The 21,724-nt window shown below is 35.4% G+C and overlaps 1 long non-coding RNA gene across 6 annotated transcripts; it reads right to left on the bottom strand.

Annotated features, from left to right (window-relative positions):
• Positions 1 to 312: 312 nt before the first annotated feature.
• Positions 313 to 6,202, bottom strand: LOC114930353 (uncharacterized). Of its 6 annotated transcripts, XR_014924672.1 has the most exons (13): positions 6,074 to 6,202; positions 5,735 to 5,947; positions 4,525 to 5,533; positions 4,266 to 4,438; positions 3,999 to 4,138; positions 3,619 to 3,759; positions 3,320 to 3,443; positions 2,929 to 3,051; positions 2,400 to 2,581; positions 1,724 to 2,050; positions 1,439 to 1,550; positions 712 to 963; positions 313 to 512 (listed from the first exon to the last, which is right to left on the bottom strand). It is a non-coding gene; the product is annotated as an uncharacterized LOC114930353 (long non-coding RNA). The 6 variants fall into 6 exon arrangements; XR_014924671.1 differs by lacking the exons at positions 4,266 to 4,438; positions 6,074 to 6,202 and having other exon boundaries at positions 4,567 to 5,177; positions 5,300 to 5,533; positions 5,735 to 5,803; XR_014924669.1 differs by lacking the exons at positions 5,735 to 5,947; positions 6,074 to 6,202 and having other exon boundaries at positions 3,547 to 3,759; positions 4,525 to 4,840.
• Between the last annotated feature and the right edge of the window lie 15,522 nt (positions 6,203 to 21,724).

Raw genomic sequence — 21,724 nt, 5'->3', positions numbered from 1 at the left:
TTGAATCAATTTAATGATATAATGAAATTGACACGTGGCAATTGAAATATACAGCGCATATGTTCTGCGCAGTGCGCGCGTGCTCAACCAGGTTGGCAGCTTGCTTGCTATACGCTGGCAACTGTTTATTGGCTGGCGAGGAAAACCGCGAATTTATGAATTATATAATAGTTATATTATAAACTTTATACAGCTATATTAGTCATTATTGTTCTGATCTAACAAACAATTGATCAACCAATCAGTGTGAATAGTTAAACTTGGATTATATATAATTAGTGCTTGTATTTACAAAATAAGGAGACTGTGTAATTTGACGTGACATATGGGACTTTATTATTTTTGTTGTTACTATATAAACAAGTCATCGTTATAATTATTACTATTATTATTTGGTGCTGGGTGCTATATTTCAATTAAGATTGTCTTAAACTACGGGTGCTTTCGGTTTGCTAGCAGTACATTATACTCTTGTCCCTCGATGATGCAGCTATTTTTCAGGCCATCTCCATCTAAAATTTACAAGAGGATTAGTGTTGTTTAAATCTTTCATTAGTGTACTACTGACTATGAGATATATAAATTGATCAATATTTGACGAGTACAACTGTAATTTATAAAGTGATAATAACAGTCATCAATTATTACTCCTAATTCACTTTAATAGCAAACTATGAATAGGTACATGGTCAAGCATGCTCTTAAACTTACTTGTGATATAGATAAAGAATGCCTAAATCTCATATCTGAATGAACTTGAAGAAGATTTCTATTGTAGTGTAGTTATTTGCTTTCTTGATGCAAACATATATTGGTAGGATGGAATTTCTTCTCTTTCGTGACTTTCTTGTGCAACAGTGCTGATGCTTGCCGTCAACTGATAGTCTGTGATATAGAAATCCTCATAAGATTGTGTTGACTTGTACGGGGATCGCCACTGTGTCTCTATTTCCCAAGTCTTTCCTATTAATATATAATTAAATTTATTAGTATATAGTAAATCTATTAGGACGACTGAATTAAGTGAAAGACTGACGATTGAATATTTATATTGTTTCTATTCATAAATTATACAATGTCTATATGACATACAGGTATTAGAAGAACATAGGAGTTCTTATTCCGTTATATGAAATTACATAAATATAATCATAGACATTTAATGTGGGAAATGATTATTTGAACATGAATAGTTTGAGTGTCAATCGACAACGATAAATCTTTGGTGCTTTATGATATTTCAAAATAAGTAGTGAATAAATAACACTGTAATTATAAATAATAATTATTAATAGTATTTAGTAAATGCTATTCAACAATCAGTGTGTAATTGAACATTTGAAAATGCGAATAATATCTATCGGATAATAATAGGCTGATAATATTTAAGTAAAATATCTAACACTTAATAAGTAGTTGAAAAGAAACTTTTCCTTACTGATGATCTCCATACTTGTGATAATATTGGAACCTGTTGCAAATCACAGATAACCTTGATCCTGTGAAGAGTACTCCTCATTGGACTATACGAATTTATACAAAGGCTGTTACTGAAATATAAGATATAACAAATTTAATTAAATTGAGTGGGAATTGGACAATTAATTAAATTGGTTCTTATAGGATATATAGTATTATATAATTATAGATATTAGTAAAGTGATTAGTAAGTAGTGAATTATTTAATTAATTCATAGTTAATTTAAGTGATTAATTTGCCCACCTGAGATAGTATATGGAAATATTGTCTATTAAATACTACAGTAGGTTTGTTGAAAGTTTTCAATAATCTGTGAACTTATATCAGGATTATTATTGATATTTAACAATAATTAAATTAATTGAGTAATAACAGTGAATTATATAATCTTGATATTTATGATTTATTAAATGGAATGTGAATTTATATATTGAAGAATGGAAATACTATCCGTTGAATAATAATAATTATGGATGTCTTGATCCTGTGTAGAGTGAAGCCTACATTGGCTTGTGTGAAATCACGTGAAGACTGCCGCTGAGTGTGGTTGTGATCTTCTCAAGCCTTTTCCTAATATTAACAAATTGCCAAAGTAGAATCAATATTTAATCAATATTAATACTTAAATAACCTACTCATATATAATCGTCTTGAGCATGAATCTAAATTGAACAACTGTGAGGTCTGCATATTCTGCGTAATTTTGACACTAATGTATATTTAAAGTCAGTATTAATATCTATATTAATCAAATAAATTATTAGCTCATTGATATGAAATCCTGAGTTAAAACTGATAATTATACCAAAGCGGTGTCTTACATAACATTAGGTTGTGTATAGTGTATAAGTCTCAATATTGGAGAATAGAAATATCATCAAATAAACGTAGGTTTATAGTATTTTTATATATGATATACCTGATAAGTAGGTGAATAGGAAACTCTCGTTGTTAATGATCTCTATATGCTCATTATGGTATTGTTGTGGTGATAGAGTCCTAGATATTATCTGATCCTGTGAAGAATTGGCAACCTTTACTGGTCTGCGTGAACTTGAATCAAGCTTGTACCTTAGTACGGTTTTTCTTCTCAAACTTTTCCTAACATTGATAAGTAATCAAATTAGGACTAATAGAAATTGATAATAATTACTTAAAAGTAGGTTTAACAGTATATTTGATTAGAGTGAAAAAAAGAAAAAAAAATTTAATAAGTAAACAATGATGCTGCTTTCTGATTTTATAAAATTATAAGTAGTGAATAGATTATAATTATCAATATATAATCAGCAAATTACAGTCTTATACATTTAACTGATAATTTAAGTTAATGTGTGTATATATAATACTTGAAATAGGAAATGTTACTTAATGAACAATTATAGGTATATAGTGTCTAATTAAGTTCATTAACAAGACTCGATAAGTATTAGGATGGAATTCTTTACTTTGATTTTCTTCATGTAAGGCTGATTCCTCTTGTCATCTGAAAAGAAGACCATTTGGAACTCTCGCCTGGCAGTGTTGACTTTTATGAAGATTGTCAATGTTTTTGACTCTTCAAGATTTATCTGAAAATAACATACAATAAGTTATTAAAATATAATAAATATTAACCAGATTGAATAGTAAACTGCTATTAAATAATTGTAGTAACTGACATATTATAGTTTTGTAGTGTTCAAATTGTATAATAGATATCAATAATCTTATTAGGATAAATAATATAAGTGGAAAATTCCAATATACATTTTGGTGCTTCTATGATCTATAGTTACGGAATCAAGAATGTTATTCTCCGTACAAGTATAGATTTATAATGTTTATACATTATAATACCTTATAAGTAATTGTGGATATAACTTTTCCATGATTCGTGAAGACTATTAAGAATTCTTCCTGGTCTGCAGGCATTTACATGAGTAACGCTGCCGAACATGGCCTTGATTCCCAATCTTTATGACTATAATAAAAATCAAAACCAGAATTAATAAATAATTAAATAATTAATTAAGATTAATTTGCTAAATAATTAACTTATTATAATTAATTCGAGTGAAACTTACTAAGTAAATAATCGTACTGTTCCTTATTATAATATAAGTGATATAACGATGCGTGAAATGTGTCTACTTAACAATTGTGAATGGAATGTTCCTCGATACAAGTTGCTCCTGACTGGGGAAACTGTTACGGATGCTGTTGAGTGCTGCTAACCAGAATATGCTCAAGAAAACTCCTCTAGGACTGACTGGAGATTAGCTGTTGATGTGCACCTACTGAAAGATAAGTGGCATAAATTATGAATTTTTCAATTTACCCTGCGTAACATCATTTTGACTAGGGCTTTTAAAACTATAGCCTAATTTAACTGAAATATAGGTTATAATAATTTGAAATCATTAATTGACAATATAAAGCAAATGAATTCAGTTAATACGCTCACTATAAATTTATAAACGGTGATAGACTAATAAGATATCAAATCATATAAAATAATCAATGCTAATTCACTTACGTCGTGTTCTGCTTTGTGAATAACTTTGAGACGTGATTCACCTGAGTATTGAAGATAATAACTGGGATTTATCCTGGGATTTATCCTTACACTAAAGCTGCGATGACTTATACTGCCTCCGTGACATGATAGAATGGTACCTTAACAGCGAGAAATTCTTAAAACACATATGCTTAATAATAACAACATAATTATAATACGTATCTAAGCTGCACTGTGATTTGATTATAGAACTTGATAATTGACAGATATTTATTGAAAGGTTACCTTGTGTAGGCCGTTTCATATGCATTTTGTACATGACTTTGATATGTTGCTGTATGATTCCCTCTTTGAGGCTATTGTGCTCTTGTTAGTTGAATGGGATGCTTTCCTGGCCATTGCATCTCTGATATTCAATATATTATGATGGAATTTACAGTGCAGTGTTGCTAATATAACTAGAATTAATTTAACTTTGTATGATACACATATACTTGAACCTTGGTTGTTATTATTAATAATACTTGCAATTAAGTTGTATTACCCTGTATTACACTTGTTGTACATTTAGTATAACATAAATTACCTAAATGTATGTCTCTTGGGTCGTTGCGTTGCCCAGGTGACATTTCACACTATTGAGGTTATAATCTCTCTCTCCGAGTTTGTTTTCCTCTCTCGGGAATAATAAAGCGGCAAATGTAGCATTCATCATCCACACCTTTCATTTACACTCTACACTTTTATTACACCTTACACTTTTCACTGCACTTTTACACTTTTTACATCTTTATACATTTGTAATAACTTCAATTCATTAATTAACATAATGTTTTTAAGAAAAATCAATATTTCCATAACAACACATTCATTCATTTATTTGTTATATATTAATTCTTTTTGTCTTTCGCTTTATACTTTCAATGAACAAACATTACTTTCTTAAAAGATCTGGTGAATTTATTCATAAGTCGCTACATTTTTGGTGACCCCGACGTGATATTAAAGCCGACGCATTTTAAAAGCTGATGCGGAATAAGTGTCAAGTGATCGTCGTATTTGACGTCTGCGAAATATTATCATCGCTTGGAGGAATTGCTGGATATTCTGATTTTAAGAGATTCATTCTCCGGATCTTTGAAACATTAGAGGCGGATTAGTCCTTCACGGAAATTCTCAAATCATTTTATCGGATTCCTGGAACAAGAGGAAAATGCCAATCGATAGATCACCAGTTAGACTCTGTACGGATACACAGATTGATATGGATTTGGCGAGCGGATCAAATCAGGTTGGATCAGATAATATTAATATTTTACCTTCTCAAACTGGACATCAGGTGAGTGATCCTATGTTACAAATTCACTCAAATGAGTTTCATTTATTAAAACTACCGACTTTCTGGCATAAGCAACCTAAACTCTGGTTTGCTTCTATTGAAAGTGAGTTTACGGTTTATCGAATTCGATCAGATGATATTAAATATAGTTCTGTCATTCGTCATCTTGATGAACAAGCCTTAATAAACATATCTGAAGTCATTGAAAATCCACCTGAAACAGATAAATATAATTATTTAAAGAAAATATTAATAAATCGCTTTACGGATTCAGAGGAAAAACGTTTGAGACAAATATTAGCTGGAATTGAACTTAATGATAAAAAGCCTTCGGAATTACTTCGAGAAATTCGTCATTTGTCTGGAGGATCTTTAGCGGATAGTGTTTTGCAAATGATTTGGCTTCAACGCTTACCACATAGAATTCAAACGACTTTAGCCGTAGTAGAAGATGTTCCTCTTATTAAACTTGCGGAATTAGCCGATAAAATTGCTGATCGGGACGGCGGTTTGCAAGTCGCGGAAGTTTCCAATAATGCAAATAATAAATCTTTGGATTTTGCGGATTTATTACGAAGAATCGAAGCTCTTGAAGTTTCTCGTCGTCGAGATCGTTCCAAAAGCCGGTCTAGAGAAAATAGAAGATTTAGATCGTTATCGCGTAACAAAGACAAATCAAATAAAGATATTAAAGATACATCAATTTGCTTTTACCATAAGAAGTTTGGTGATAAAGCTAAACGATGTACTTTACCTTGTTCTATGTCCAAAACATTCTTGGCTTCACAGGAAAACTAAAAACGCCGTTTAAGACTGAAGCTGCTTACGACGGTGTTTCTAACAATCGCCTCATTATTTTCGACAGACATTCAAATTTGAATTTTCTTGTCGATACGGGCGCTGATACATCGTTGTTACCTAAAAGAGTTTTATTGAAGCCGTGGCATACTAATTTAAAACTTTTTGCCGCAAATGGTACTCAAATTAGTACTTACGGTTCTAAAACTTTAATTTTGAACCTCGGTCTTAGGAGAGAATTCAAATGGAAATTTTGTGTCGCGGATATTCAACGTCCTATTTTAGGCGCCGATTTCCTTTGTCATTTTAATCTCCTGATTGACATTAAAAACAAGAAATTGATTGATAACGTTACCGGTCTTATGAATACTGGAAAAATTCAAGAAGTTGCGCATTTGTCAATTTTTACCACATCTCCTGATTCTGTGTACCATAAATTTTTAACCGAATTTCCAGGACTCACCCGTTTTTCTCCAATTTCCTCGGTAAAAACACATGGTGTTGAACATCATATCGTTACGGAAGGTTCTCCTAAATTTTCGACTCCCAGAAGACTTACTCCTGAGAAACTTAAATGTGCCAAGGAAGAATTCAAGTCTATGTTGGAGCAAGGAATTTGCAGGCCTTCAAGCAGCTCCTGGGCAGCCCCTCTACATATGGTACCTAAAAAGGAACAAAATTTTTGGAGACTGTGTGGTGATTATCGTGCACTCAATTCAGTGACTATCCCGGATCGTTATCCCTTACCTCATATTCAAGATTTTTCTTCTTCACTTTTTGGTAAGAATATCTTTTCTAAAATCGACTTAGTTAAAGCGTACTATCAAGTACCCGTCGCTAAAGAAGATATTCACAAAACAGCTGTCACTACTCCATTTGGGCTTTTTGAATTTGTCGTAATGCCTTTCGGTTTACGAAACGCAGCCCAAACTTTTCAACGGCTCATGAACTCTTTACTTAATGATTTGAGTTTTGCCTTTTGTTATCTTGATGACATTCTTATTGCTTCTAAAGATGAGAAAGAACATATTGCTCACTTACGCATTATTTTTGATCGTCTTCAACAAGCTGGAATGACAATCAATGTCGCTAAATGTCTTTTCGGTCAAAGCGAGATTTCTTTTCTTGGTTACTTAGTTTCTAACCAAGGAGTTAAACCTACATCCGAAAAAGTGAAATCAATTATTGATTATCCTAAACCTAAGACACTTCATGAATTACGCAGATTCTTAGGAATTATCAATTATTATCGTCGCTGTCTCAAGGATGCTGCAAATCATCAAGCTCTGTTAACAGAATATTTAAAGGACAGTCGCAAGAGGGATAGAAGAATTATTTCTTGGACTAAAGAAGCGGAATTAGCTTTCGAGTCATGTAAAGAAGAACTTTTACAAGTTACTACCCTTTCTCATCCTGCTCCTCATGCTCCTCTTATTTTAACTTGTGATGCTTCTGACTTTGCTGTTGGTGCATCACTTGAACAGTCTATTGACGACGATATCAAACCAATAGCATTTTTCTCAAAGAAACTAGACAAAGCTCAAAGAAATTATAGCACTTATGATAGAGAACTTCTTAGCATTTATTTGGCTATTAAACATTTCAGGCATTTTGTTGAAGGAAGACAATTGATTATCAGAACTGATCATAAACCTTTGATTTTTGCTTTCCGTCAGAAATTGGATAAAGCGTCACCAAGACAGATCAGACAATTGGACTTTATTGCTCAATTCTCTACAAATATTACCTATATTTCTGGAAAAATGAATTCAGTTGCTGATGCTCTGTCAAGAATTGAATCTATTTCAATGCCTATTATAGTTTCTTTAGAAGAACTTGCTAATTATCAGAAAGAAGATGAAGAACTTCAAGTTTTACTTTCTTCAAATTCTTCACTTCTGTTGAAGAAACTTATTCTTTCAGGATCAACCATACCTATTTATTGTGATTGCTCTTCGGAATTAATTCGTCCATATGTTCCTAAACTCTTACGCAAGAGAATTTTTGATGTTGTTCATGGACTCGCTCACCCCAGCGGCAGATTGACATTTAAACAATTACTACTGAAATTCATTTGGCCTTCTTTGAAGAAAGATGTGAAGGAATGGACTCGAACTTGTCTTCCATGTCAACGTGCGAAGATTTCAAGACACACCAAGAATTCTCCAATTAAGATTGCAATTCCTGATCAACGCTTTCAGCATGTGCATTTAGACATTGTTGGACCACTTCCTATTTGTCAAAATTACCGTTATTGTCTTACTATGATTGATCGTTTTTCCAGATGGCCTGAAGCTGTTCCTATTTCTGAGATTTCTGCTGAAACTATTTCTACAACATTTTATTCACATTGGGTAGCACGTTTTGGTTCTCCTATCAGCATTACAACAGATCAAGGTCCTCAGTTTGATGCAGCTTTATTCAAAGCTTTAACAAACCTAATTGGATGCCAAAGGATTAGAACTTCTGCTTATCATCCTGCTTCAAATGGAATTCTGGAAAGATGGCATAGGACTTTGAAAGCAGCGATTATGTGCCACAAAACAACCAACTGGGTAGAATCTTTACTTTCAGTTCTTTTGGGATTACGTTCGTGTTTCAAAGAAGATTCAAAAGCTTCACCTGCAGAACTTCTTTATGGATCCACTCTTCGTATTCCTGGAGAATTTTTCATTGAAGAAGATTTTCCTGCAGATCCTGAAATCTTTCTTGAAAAACACAGGATTCATATAAGGAATATCAGATCATCTCCTACAAGTCATCATTGCAAAAGATCACCTTTTGTTCACAAGAATCTTTTTGATTGTACTCATGTTTGGATTCGAGAAGATACTGTTAGGAAGTCACTACAACCTCCTTATTCTGGCCCTTTTCCTATTGAGAAACGTATCTCTGATCATTTATTTGCAGTTAATGTTTCAGGAAGAGTTGTCAATATTTCGACAGAACGTCTCAAGCCAGCCTTCATTCCTAGAACTTCAGATTCTACTGAACTTTCTACCAGATCTTCAGCTCCTGTTCCTGCTATTTCAACTCCTGTTCCTGCTACTTCAGCTCCTGTTCCTGCTACTTCAGCTCCTGTTTCTGCTACTTCAAATCCTTCTTCTTCTTCTACTGTTGGAAAAGCTTTACGCACCTACCCACCAAAGAAGAAGAAAGTTCATTTCGCAACGAATATCGTCACTTGGGGGGGAGTACTGTAGCATTCATCATCCACACCTTTCATTTACACTCTACACTTTCATTACACCTTACACTTTTCACTGCACTTTTACACTTTTTACATCTTTATACATTTGTAATAACTTCAATTCATTAATATACATAATGTTTTTAAGAAAAATCAATATTTCCATAACAACACATTCATTCATTTATTTGTTACATATTAATTCTTTTTGTTCTTTCGCTTTATACTTTCAATGAATAAACATTACTTTTTCAAAGATCTGGTGAATTTATTTATAAGTCGCTACACAAAAGGACATTGATGCGCCATCTATTGCATTGCGCGTGTACTCCGTACCCAAAGTTGAACAGTCATTGACTATGATATAGATGCGTAACTTGGTATGCCTTATGTGTTTTGCCAGGTTACTAGATATAGGGGAAATTCACTAGATCTTATATTTTTGCGTTTTCCTTGTTATATAAGTGATTTCTAATACTAAAGCAGTATTTTATTGCATAATTGATTAGTCTCTACTAAAATAATTATATCTTATATGCATTTTGCTTAATCTAACAAATATATATATAATACTATAAGTGTAACTCGTTATGCCTTATGTATTTCGTCTAGGTCACTAGATATAGGGGAAATTTGCTAGATTTCATATTTTAGTTTTTCCCTTGTTATATAAGCGATTCTCATACTAAAAGTAGTATTTTATTACATAATTGGATAGTTTCTATTAAATAACTGCATCTTATATGCATTTTTTCTTGATTTAGCAAATATATATATATAATATTATATGCGTTACTGTTCTACTTTATGTATCTGTCTAGGTTACTAGATATAGGGGAAATTTACTAGATCTTATATCTTTGCGTATTTCTTCAATACGCAAGTGATTTTTAATGCTAAAGCAGTATTATAGCATATAATTGATCAATTTCTAGTAAATAATTACATTTTACATTTTGTTTAGTTTTTATATATAATATTATATGCACAACTCGTTATATCTTTTATATCTCGTCCGTGTTACTAGATATGGGAGAATTTTACTAAATCCTATGTTTTGCGTTTTTCTTGCTATAGAAACGATTTTTAACATTGAAATGTTATTTTGATGTGTAGTTATCGCAGAATTTATGTTAAGAGCTTAATTATGCCAATAAGTGCCCCCATATCTATCTAGGGAAATGCGAGATTTGAACAATTGAACTCTCTTTCTTATTGCGTTTAGGCGTTATTTGCATATAAAAGCATTGTTAGTAAATAATTAATCCTTATTAACTTTATAGTATCTTACACACATTTTGTATTGATATATACGGAAGTTCAGTACATTGCGTTACTGCCATATTACATTCTGTTTGTTGAATATTAGCGGCGTGATTTCTGCAGCTTCTCCTCCTCAATTAATTTTGAGGAATGGTTGATGGTTGTTTTTTCCTGCGCCCTAAATAAATAAATAAATATAAACGTTATTTCCTTATATATCAAATTACTGTGTTAATTGTGCTGCACGGATCCCTGATGTTGCTTGGGTAACATTAAGGGAATCCCTGTAGATTCGTTGTATTACTTTGTAAACTACAATTTAAATCTAATTATTGAACTTTAGTTACTAGATTGTTAAGGTATGATCATATGTAATATGTGATATTTGTGGAGCCTATGGTTGCTTTTTATCACAAGTAGCACATTTACTATAAACTATTAAGTAAGTTACACAATTGTTTAGTTACTGAAGGGGTGTGTCGGGTCGTTGTGACATCTCCTCCTCAAAAGATACTTTGAGGACTGGTTGATGACTGTATACATGACACACTCTATTGCGACAGCGATCAGTTAAGACAAATAAAATAGTTGTGATTCCTGCATTGGTTCTCTGTGTTATTCGTGTAACATTAGATGAACCTCGTGCGATTTATCCATTGTCACTATTAGTAATATATTTAACACCATTATGGAGTCAGTGGAGGATGTTATGGTGCGTTTATGTAAAGCTAGGCTCACACCCACCATGTTACTGGGAAGCGCGCTTAACTCAATTATTAAAATGCGACAAAATGATGTAAAGTGTAACCGTTCCTTATCTTCGGACGACCTTAATAACGTTGAGGCATGCATTAGGATCATCTATAATCAAGGCCACAAAATGTTTTGCGCTCGTTCGTATTTGCTTGGCAAAGTTGCTAAATATGAACTTCTTCTAAAAAATGTTAAATCCGATAAAATTATACGAACAAACTCTCCACCGAAAGATGAAGAAAAAGAAATCGAATTGAGCTCTCGAGGGATACACAATAATTCGCCGGACTTAAACGAAATTAACTCTCTTAATCGATTAATGGTTGAATCTATAGAGTCTCAACTGTTGGACCTTAATAGGATGATCGAGCTTGATAAGACAGAAGACAATTTAATATGTATTGGTCACTCGATAAATAATAAAAGAGCAGAACTAGACAAAATTAATGAAGATCTACATGCTATTTCGTGCTCAGTGACCTGTAGCACTAACAATGATACTCTGGACGGATCCCTTTTATGCCAACCCTGCAAGTCCTTGGATTATGAGTATGAGGGAAGGCCACCCTCTAAAAAACCGAACACTTATGATAACATGGCAGATACAATGGAAATGAATACGAACTTACCGTCGCAGGAGGAATTCGGAGCCTCCAGTGATCGGCTTGGCGGAGTTGTTGTCCCCGGCTCCGCCCAGTCGTCATCTCATGAGGGGCTGACCTGTTCGTTGCCGTCGGGCGAGCAGGTCAATATGGCTACCGCGGACAATAGTGGACCTGGCGAGATGGTCTGTGAACAGGTGGAGGCTGCAATTGCAGATAATGAGGCGTTAGGTAACTTGCCTGAGTGCAGTGAGCCAACGGAAGGCCCGCCTGAAGTTGGTAGGGTCAGTTCAAATACACCCTCTGTTGAATTTATCGGTAATGTAGCACCTGCAGAGCAGACAGCCAAACGCAAGGCTGACGGATCTCCTGAAAACGATACAATCGCTCCAGTCGGCAGGAATCGCAAAGTTCGCGCAATTGAAAGCTCTGATAAGCAAGATTCTGCTGATGAGGCAGCAGAGAGTGATGAGCCGGTTGCAGGTCCAAGCAAAGAGAGGGTATTAAGCTCCCCTTCTTACGGCAGAGTTCGTGTACACCGTAGGTACAAAAATGACAAATTGAGACGCAGCGGTAGGATTGCGGCTGCAGAGAACCAAGATATCTCAATGAGATCTAGCCCTGTGGTAATCTCGGATGATGATGATGCATCTGATTTATCTGATGAGCGGAGTGCTGTAACCTCTAAAAAGGCGTTGGGGTCCAAGAAAAGGACTTCTCCGTCTACAAAATTAAGATCAAGAAGAACAACTGGATATGAACCTGATCTGGATGCTCCTGGTTTAGCAATTTCATGTGATTTGGACGTCTCTAATAGGATTAGTAAAGAGGAGCTGTTATGTATGAGCAATTCTGAGGTTGCCTCCTATGGCTTATCATTAGTAAAGCAAACGGATCTCTTGCGAACTAACAGTAAGAACCTTTCCGGTCAATATAACGGCCGCTGGAGGAAATACATGGTTCAATTGGAAGACGTCGTCCGTGCATACAGCGAAAAGACCCAAGAGCAAGGCGATATTACCTATTTGAGGAAGCGTAATCGAGAACTTGAAGAGGAGATCAGTGAGATCCGTAAACGTGAGGAGAATACGCAGAGAAAATTAGCAAACCTGCAAAATGCTATGGAATCAATGCAAAAAGAAATGCAGCGTATTAAAGAAGAGCGTAGCGAAGCTTCAAAACCCCAGAAGAGCCCCAAAATTAAACTGCATGTTGAGAGTCGAAGAGACATTGAATCCTCTGCTGATATGTCTCCTACAGTTGGTGCCCGTCGTAAGTCGGGAGCTACAAGTGGAGCGAACGATTGGGCTTCTGAGTCGGCCGGCTCACCGTGGAGTCCACCCCCGTCGGCCAATCTGGAGGGAGCATCTTATATTGCTACTAGAGTTTTCTCCAATAAGAGCGCTAGTAGAATCCCTAGGGAAAATAGGGAATTTCGTCCACCGCTTAAAAGTCCTCGTCCTAAGGCACTTAGGATAATAGAGAATAGACAGATTGTTCCCCCCAAAGTGACACATATTAGGCCTGTTTCTCTAAAAACGGCGTCTGCGGAGGAGAGGGGAGATGATTTTCCACCCCTTCCTACAACGTCTGCCTCACGTCGTGGTTCTCGTGGCTCTCGTGGTGCTGTGATTGGTGATCAGCGGTATGGTGAAGACGCTAGACACCCATTCGCTAAACCTAGAATAGGTAGACGCAAGGTGGCGGTGGTCACCATTACTGGTAAAGCGGGTTCTGATGTATCGTACTCTGACATCCTTCGTACGGCTAGACAAAATACCTCCCTAAAAACCCTAGGTATTCGTGAAACTAGGATTCGCCCAGCCTTTAATGGGGGCTATAAGATAGAGGTACCTGGTGAGGATGGAGTTGAACTTGCAGCTAAGCTCAAGGACCACCTGGAAACACTCCTTCGTGATGTTGCAAAAGTAGGTAATCCTGTGGCCCGAGGAGAATTAAAAATTACTGGACTTACCCCCTCTACGACTATAGAGGAAATTAAAGAGCAGTTGGTGTGCATTAGTGGTTTCCCTTCGACTGCATTCAGCATCTCCGATATTAAGAGTATGCGTGACGGAATGGGCATTACATGGGTGCAATGCCCTCTAAATGCAGCATTATCGATTGCCGAGGCTGGTCGCCTCCTCATTGGCTGGACGTCGGCTAAGGTTGAACTTCTTAAAAAGCGACCAGTGCAATGTTTCAAGTGCTGGCGTTTTGGGCATGTTAGAAACAACTGTGCGGCCCCTGAGGACAGGTTTGGTTCCTGTTTTAGGTGTGGAGACAGGGACCACAGGGCGAAAGACTGCTCCTCTGTCCCGCGCTGCGTTATATGTGCAGATTTGGGCAAAAACAACAACCACCGTATTGGCTCATATACTTGCCTTGTTAATAATGGTTACGATACAGTAAAACGTACCGATTCAAGACAGCCTGTGCGCTCTGCAAACTATGGTAATTAAAATATTACAATGCAATTTAAATAGGTCATGGCCAGCTTTTGACTTGCTGCGTCAACAAGCTCTTGAGTTGGAAATTAACCTGGCTATAATATCTGAGCCTCCTTATGGAACTAACTTATCCTCAGATTGCTATTACAGTAGAGATCGTTTGGCTGCCATCATGATATTTGGCAATGACATTAAAAGTAAGCTATACAAAAGCCTAGATAACATAATTGCTATTGAGTACTCAGACTTCTATGTTGTGTCTTGCTATATTTCGCCAAACAGTCCAGCTGCAGACTTTGACGCTTTCATTGATGACCTCGACGGAATAATAAAGCAAATACGCTCTAGGATTCTATTATGTGGTGATTTTAACGCCAAATCTCACCTATGGGGATCCAAGATTACTGATAAAAGAGGCCAATTAATCGACCTCCTGGCGTCATCTAATAGTTTATCCCTGATAAATGTAGGTGATTCGCCTACTTGTATTCGTCCGCAAGGTTCATCAATTGTTGACCTTACCTGGGCCTCGCATGATATGTTTAGTAATATTTGCGACTGGAGTGTTAGAAGCGACATGGAATCGTTATCCGATCATGTTTATATCACCTTCACGTACCTGGACCGAAACAATAGTCAGCCGCCATCTAAATTTCCATCTAACAGATGGAATTTTAAAAAAATGGACAGGTCGCTTTTTATCGAATGCCTGGAATGGTATTGCGACTTTAATCTGTTGGATGTTTTGAATGATGATTCAGTTAATCCCATTGTTGACTGGATTAGTCAAACTTTGACTGATGCGTGCTCCGTATCTACTCCTCGCTCGGGTAAATACAAGAGGAAGTGCTGTTATTGGTGGACAGAAGACATTAATAATCTTAGAAGGACAGCTATTGGTGACAGGCGTGCCCTAACCCGGGCCAGGAAAAAGAAGGATGTTAATCGTATTCTAAACGCTGCACAAAAATACAGGGAATCTAGAAAGGCCCTACGATTGGCCATCAGCAGATCCAAGAACTCTGCATGGGAGGAGCTGATTGGTTCAATCAACCTGGATCCCTGGGGAATTCCCTATAAGCTAGTTTTAAACCGATTGCGTAAGTCTGGTAGCAGTTTGGTAGCTTCTATCTCGAGTGCTGAATTATCAGGTCTTCTTGCGACACTTTTTCCGTCAAATGTGTTCAATTTTAATCCACCTGTTCGGAACATCGTTTGGAACGAGGACTGGGATGTCACTCCGGGTGAGCTGCACAGTTACCTCAAAAAACGGTTGGCACGCGATGTATCTCCGGGTCCTGACGGCATTAAATCCACGGCTCTTAAAATAATACCGTGGTCACTGATCCGAGTTTTAGCTGCATGTTTTACCCGAAGCCTAAGAACTGGTGTTTTTCCGAATAAATGGAAGATAGCGGATCTTGTGCTCATCCCTAAGGGTGTTATCAGTCCCGATGCTCCTATTAAAGCAAGGCCTATTTGCCTTCTTGATGAAATGGGCAAAACTTTTGAGCGAATTATTGCTGACAGGATCTATTATTGGTTGAAAGAGCATCCAGCCTATGATTTATCACCACAACAATACGGCTTTCGGAAGAATCGATCCACAGTTGACGCCTTAATGGACCTGAAAACATATACGTCATCGGAAGTAGAGGAGGGCAACAAGGCTATTGCCGTCAGCCTTGATATTAAAAACGCATTTAACTCGGTCCCTTGGGGAGTCATTAGAAACGCGTTACATGACCGTAAAATTCCAGACTATTTGTGCCAAATTATTGACAGCTATTTACAGGACAGGTACATTACATACAGGAATACAGACGGTGACTTGTGTAATAGGAAAATTGACTCAGGAGTTCCACAGGGATCTGTTTTGGGTCCCCTCTTGTGGAACTTAGCCTTCGACAACGTGCTGCGTCTTCAGCTGGAACCTGGTTGTCGGATAATTTGCTACGCGGACGACACATTAATTATATCTTCTGCGGCTTCTATCCCTGCGGCGGTTCTTAAGGCGGATATCCAACTGGCTAGGACACTTAGATACATTCGGCGGATACAACTTGAAGTTGCTGAGCAGAAGACAGAAGCTGTTCTTTTTTGCTGTAGCAAACCTCGTAATTTGCCAACCATAACGTGTGGCAATTCGAAAATCAGTGTCAAGACTTCCATGAAATATCTAGGGATCATGGTGGATACCAAGTGGTCTTTCGGTGATCATTTCCGATACGTGGAAGAAAAGGCATCAAGAATTTTAAGATCTTTGTCCAGACTTATGCCTAATTTGAGAGGCCCAACATCTAAAAAACGGCAGCTTTATGCCAATGTAATTACTTCAATTGTAATGTATGCTGCTCCTGTTTGGGCGGATAGGTTCTCGATCGCACCATATAGGGAGGTACGCATGTTGCGATCTCTCCAACGTCGAACTGCGATACGCGTCATCTCGGCCTACCGTACGGTGTCGTATGATGCGGCGTGTCTTATTGCGAGGATGCCTCCATGGCCTTTGGTTGCGTCATGTCGGAAGAGGATTTACCATCGTGTGTTGGAGTTCAGAGATGCACCAGATTGGAGCCCACAGTTTGTCCTGGAATTTAAGGAGGAAGAGGAAGTAATCCTAATGCGACAATGGGAGATTGCTGCCAGTCGACCTGGAGCTCCAGGTGAAATCACTAGGACGGCCATAAGACCTGTTTTGGACCAATGGTTTCACAGGAAATTCGGATATATAAACTTCCATCTTACGCAGATCTTAACAGGTCACGGTTGCTTTGGTCATTACCTGTATAAGATCAATAGGAGGTGGTCACCAATGTGCCAACAATGCCCATGTATGGACGATACAAGCGAACACACTCTGATTGCCTGTTCTGAGTGGCTTATCGAGCGTAATAATCTGTTAAGTACTTTAGAATTAGACATCGATTCGCTAAATTTGCAAAATATTCTGAAAGAGATTGTAGTTTCAGAGGACAAATGGCGCGCCTTCAGCGAATTTGTAAATGTTATTATGTGCGGTAAAGAGGAGGATGAGAGGAGATTTCAAGCTGCCCTCCCCTCACCTTCCTCAGATTAGTTGTGGCCTGCATGCCTTTAAAGTGTGCTGGTCAATCTTTTCGTCTGTCAACCATATAGTTTGGTGCAACGCGATATCCCACATTAAAGAGCGGTAGGTACTGTAGATGGGGAATCTGCATGCCATTGCACATCGCCTTTAATGTGGGCTGAATGGATCTGCACTGCACGTGGCGCAGGTCTCATTCAATTAGTGGGTATTGATGTCTGACTCGTGATTGTCTACTGTTGTTATGAGGACTGCGGCCATGCTGTTCCCCAGTAAGATGGGGACTTTTGGTCCGGTTACGTTCTCTGTCCTTAGTCCGATTTCTGTATAGTAGGTAGCGGCGATGGGGGATTGGGTGCCGGGGAGGTTGCTGAAAGGTGACTCCGCGGCCTCCTTGCCCGCGCCAGGTTCATGTCTTGTCTTAGTTTCTCGTCTTTCGTCCATAGGTGGTGTGAACATCATGCACCACCTTTATGTGTCTTTCGGCCACTGTGCCTTCGCTGTTGGCCCCTAGAGGGCTGGGCCTGTGGCCCTTATTTGGTTTCTTTGTGGACGTGTATATGTCTGTATATATGTTTGTCCATATAGTTGGTGACGTCCTGTGACGTCTTAAATGTGGGGTGGGCGGCTGCGGCCGTCTCACTAACCGGGTTCGGCAGGGAGAAGGGTGGGGGCCCTGATCCCATTGCACGTCGACCCAGGGAAGTCCGGGGGGAGCTAGTAGCCCGGCTCCCTCCGATGCCCTTTCGGGGCAAGGGAATGTCCTCTCCGGGGGGATACCTGTAGTATCCTCTCGGGGGATGTGTCCTCTAAAGGACGCCGGTCGGGTGTCCACCGTGATGTAATGCATTAGCGGTTCCGCGGTGGACAACACCCATACGACCAGGGGCTTCAGTCAGGTTTTAGGTCGGTCCCCCGTCCGATAGTCCGTCGGGATACTACGGGCGGGAATCCACCACAAAGCCTCCTGACCCTCCCTCAGGGGTCAGGACGGCGAAGTTTGGTTTAGGCAAATTTCCTGACTTAAAAAAAAAAAAAAAGTATTTTTTTTCATGAAATTATTTTTTATTATATTAAATTTGATATTATTTATATAGAAAAATATTATTAAAGATAATAAGTTTACATAAATATAAATGAGGATAAAAGAATTAATCATTAATAGAATAAAAATAAAAAATATTTTTGAATTGAATAAAAAAAGGTAAATTGAAAATCATTTTATTAAAAAGAAAGAAAGAGGAGGAATTCTAGCTAAATTAAATATTAAAAAAATTGATAAAAAATTAAAATTTAATTTATTGATAAAATTAATATTAAAATTAAATGAAAATTTAAAATAATTTAAATAGGAAGAAATTATTAATAAAATAATTCTATAAATAAATATATATATTAATCAAAATATATTTAAAAAAAAAATCAATATCAATATTCATCTTGATTGGTTAATAGATGAGTAAGTTAAAAGGATTTTAAAATTTAAAGTATTGAATATTTTAAAAATAGGAATATACGAAGATAAGATAATTAATAAAATTAGAATTCAAATATTAATTTTAATTAAAGAAAATATATAGAATGGAATGATTTCTTGGATTGTTAAAAAAATAAATAAAATTTTTCAAGGTATAAAAGATGATAAGTAAATTATTCATAAATGAAAAGGAGGGATACCAAGTTTTAAAATTATAGATAAATAAAAATTTAAAATTGAAATATTATGATTGTTAATTAAAAAAAAATTATTAATAATTAAAGGAAAAATAAGAAGAAGTGATGCTAGAACTTGAATTATATAAAATAAAAAAATATTTTTCTTTAATTTTATTTCTATACACATAAAACAAATAAATATAAAGTTATAAATTTCTATAAAAAATCAAATAATTAATAGATCATGAGTAAATAAAGAAATTATTGTTAAAGAAATTAAATTAAATATAATAAAATATTTAATAAATAAATTATATAATGTGATTAAATTAATATTTTAAAAAAATGAATAATTAAATCATTAAATAAAAAAATATCTTAATTAATAAAAAGAATAAATAATAATTTTTAATTAATATTTATGAAAATTAGTTATATTTTAATGTAAAAGAATGCATAGGAATTTTTGAAATTTTTTGAGATAGTTTAATTCTATTAAATATAAAAAAAAATTATAATTTATTAAAAAAAAAGATAAATAAGAGAAAAAGTGTTTGAAAATTTCTATATTTAGGGTATGAACCTAAAAGCTTAAATTAGCTTACTTATTTTCAAAAATAATGAAAACATAGTGATAAATATAAGGCCAACTTATCGAGCTGAATATTCGAGATGTTCAGTCAACTACCATTTATTACATGTATAAATTATAAAACTACAGTCATTATATTAAAACTAACGCAAATTACAATCATTCTATAAACGTTTCGACCGCACGCGGTCTTCTTCAGTATAATTATTGAAATATAAATTCTTACAATTCACATAATATCGAAATTTAATTATAGTTATTCAGAATCAAGAGTTTTTGAGCAATTAACGCGTGTTTCAATCCGTCCTGTCCAACAATGTTCGCCTCGATATGATCCCTGATTTTGTTCAGATCTCGGATAGTTTCATCGTTAATATGCGAGAAATTAACCCGTTCCGTAGGCGCTGCGATTAATAAAAAATTACCGATCAACGTATGTCCAAATTATAATATGTATCCCCTACAATTGGTAGTATGCTTACCTATCATCGTTCTTCTTGACAATTTTGCTACTTATTAACAGTTATTAAGGATGACACATAACAAACCAACAATACAGAAAGACAGCTCATTTTAAACTCTACTTGATCGGAGAGCGTGCGTGTTTATATATGATCTAATATCTATGTTTTACTCGTTAATGTCCTATTTGTCCTATTATTATTTCTTGTTCGCTAATATATCCAAAATATCAAAATACGACTCGCTAAGTAACTCAGTATCTTTGTTTAAATTTAGTCCATTTTTTTGTTCCTTGATATGTAGCATCTCAGAAATGAGTCTTTTATAATAATTATTTTCGTTGTCCATGATCTTAACATTGTCCCAATTAAAAGTATGATGTTCATTTATTATGTGTTCAGAAATTACTGAATGTTTCGTTGAGTCCAATCTAATATTATTTTTATGTTCTTTCATTCGCGTCTGCAATTGCCTCTTTGTTTGGCCTACATAAGATGCATTACAATTATTGCAACTGATCTTATAAACCACATTCGAATTGCATGGATGTTTAGTTTTATCTTTCTGCGCTTTAATAATATTATCCAGTTTGTTGAGACATCTATACCCTACCATACAATTTTTATTTTTTACCGAGGAAACAATCATTTCTGAGATCCCATCTATATACGGAATGACAAAGAATTTTTTATTGACCGAGTCATTTCCTATACTTTTTGTTCTTTCTATGTTGGCCTGTCTCTCTATAATGCTCCCCTTAGATATGATGTGTTCTATCCGATGATTAATTTTGTTAAAAATCAGATCAAGAGGGTAACCATTGCTTCTGAGTATATTAATAATTAACTCCAAATTTTTATTAAAAAATAGTGGATGTGATAGCAATAGACATCTGTCTACAAGGTTATATATTATTCCAATTTTGTGGCATAATGGGTGGTTTGAATAAAATGATAACGTCCTTCCTGAGAAGGTTTCTTTTTGATACCAGTCTATATATATTTTGTTATTAATAATTTTAAGTGATAAATCTAAGAAATTCAAGCTATGGTTAACCTCTTGTTCGACCGTGAATTTAAGTCTTTCATGATAGTTGTTAAAATTATTCACAATCTGAGTCATATTAGTCATAGAGGTGGCCACTATTATGTCATCCACATAACGAAAATAAAACAAACATTCCAAATTCAACGCTTTGAGAACTGTATCCTCAAGATCTTGCATAACCAGGTCTGCAATAATTGGTGATAACGGTGACCCCATAGGGGTCCCAAACGTCTGTTTATAAATTATGTCATCAAATGTAAAATATGTAGAAGTCAATATGAATTTTATACCCCCCAAAAATTCGTTTTTCGGTATTTTAGTATTTATTTTAGTATATTATATATTGATTAAAAAATAAATGAGTTAAATAAATATGAAAAATTAGTTAATGAGGTAGGAATTTTAATATTTTTATTTTGATCAATATATAAATTAAGAATTTATTAAATTTAATAATTAAAAAAATTATATATTGATTAAAAAATAAATGAGTTAAATAAATATGAAAAATTAGTTAATGATAGA

Source organism: Nylanderia fulva, unplaced genomic scaffold (genome assembly GCF_048542155.1).
Source record: "Nylanderia fulva isolate GAGA-0341 unplaced genomic scaffold, ASM4854215v1 Scaffold213, whole genome shotgun sequence".
In the NCBI taxonomy this organism is placed as follows: domain Eukaryota; kingdom Metazoa; phylum Arthropoda; class Insecta; order Hymenoptera; family Formicidae; genus Nylanderia; species Nylanderia fulva.
This window is presented reverse-complemented; position numbering and strand designations above follow the sequence as displayed.